Genomic DNA, 1600 nt, shown 5'->3' with positions numbered 1-1600 from the left:
TTTGCTGTTGTGTTGTTATCCTACCTGAATTTTTAATATGCTTTTAAATTAAAAATAAAGTCCCCAGCTTGGTACAGTGACTTACACCTATAATCCTAGTGACTCCGGAAGCTTATGCAGGATTGCTTGATGCCAGGAGTTTATGAACCTATGAATTATATTGAAGAATAAAAAAGAGGCCAGGAGTTTAAGACCAACCTGGACTCCGTCTCTACAAAAAAAAAAAATTTTGCTGGGAATGGTCCTGGCTAATAGTCCTGGCTTCAAGAGGTTAAGGTGGGAGAATCCCTTGAGCCCAGAAGCTCAAGGCTGCAGACAGATGTGATCACGCCACTGTACTCCAGCCTGGGTGACAGAGCAAGACCCTGTCTCTTAAAAAAAAAAAAAGTCCCCATTTCCAAATGTGAGGGCAGAGTTCAGGAATCACTGGTAGATAAGCTTGGCCCCAGCTTCCATGAAAATCTGTTTTGTCCCACAGGAAATGTTCAGGAAACACTTTTTTTTTTTTGAGTCGGAGTCTTACTCTGTCACTCATGCTGGAGTCCAGTGCATGATCCCTCCTCACTGCAAACTCCTGGACTCAGGTGATTCTTCTACCTCAGCCTCCAGAAGCTAGGACCACAGATGTACACCACCATGGCTGGCTAATTTTTTGATTTTTTGTAGAGATGAGGTCTCGCTATGTTGCCCAGACTGGTCTCGAACACAGGAGGCTCAAGCAATCCTCCTGCCTCGGCCTCCCAAAGTGCTGTGATTACAGGTGTGAGTCACTGCGCCTGGCCAGGAAGCCCTTCTTAAAATGGTTCTAATTAAGCACTTAGGGTCAAGTGGGGGCAAGTGTTCACTGGAAGCCTGTTCATAAGGACAAGTCATGTCTGATAGGGCTTACATGGGGGAAGGGGTAAAGGGGACCGTTGTTAAAATAACTCACTGTGTGAACCTCACAAACGGGATGTAGGGTTGAAGGTGACCACTCTGCCCTAATAGCATCCTGTCACTAACATCTGCTTTCTCAAGGTGGCATCCTAAGGTTGGGTGATTAACGGCATCTTGTTACTGACTGTCTTACGGCCAACACCTGCTTTCTCAAGAATTGCATCTCAAGGACGTATCACCATCACCCCCAAACTGCTTCTTGGAGGCAACGTGATCACCAGCTCCTGCTTCTTTGGGACTATGCATGCTACATGACCACCAGACCCCAGCTAGGGTATAAAAGAGACCCACAAAAGAACAAAGGTGCTGGTTCTTCTTTAGGGCCAGCGTTTCTTTTCTTTCCCTCTAATAAATTTTCTTTAATCACCCGGCTCGTCCTCTCTTTCTCCACACTCGCCTTACAATGTCAGACTAGTATTAGTTTTGTTCTGTATTTAACAGAGTCAATAGCAAGGCAGGCACAGAAAACGCATTTGGCAACCTCCTGCAATTGCCATGGAAAAGTGCTAGAAAGGAGAGCAGATGCTGGTCCAAGCCAGAATGGAGGAGCCAGGCCCGGCAGGAGCAACAGGCAAGCAGCTCTGGGAGGCCATACACAGAGAGCTTATTTTTATTTTTTATTTTTGAGTTGGAGTCTCACTCTGTCACCCAGACTGGAGTGCAG

At 46.2% G+C, this 1600-nt stretch overlaps 1 long non-coding RNA gene across 1 annotated transcript in view; it reads left to right on the top strand.

Annotated features, from left to right (window-relative positions):
• LOC103264297 overlaps nucleotides 1-1303 on the top strand; it is a 19441-nt gene extending 18138 nt beyond the window's left edge. Inside the window, exon 2 of the long non-coding RNA XR_504563.1 lies at nucleotides 1018-1303. This is a non-coding gene — a long non-coding RNA (uncharacterized LOC103264297). The remainder of the gene's footprint in view (nucleotides 1-1017) is intronic.
• Nucleotides 1304-1600: the final 297 nt, after the last annotated feature.

The sequence above is a fragment of the Carlito syrichta genome, unplaced genomic scaffold, assembly GCF_000164805.1.
Source record: "Carlito syrichta isolate Samal-C Ts95f unplaced genomic scaffold, Tarsius_syrichta-2.0.1 Scaffold305642, whole genome shotgun sequence".
In the NCBI taxonomy this organism is placed as follows: domain Eukaryota; kingdom Metazoa; phylum Chordata; class Mammalia; order Primates; family Tarsiidae; genus Carlito; species Carlito syrichta.
This window is presented reverse-complemented; position numbering and strand designations above follow the sequence as displayed.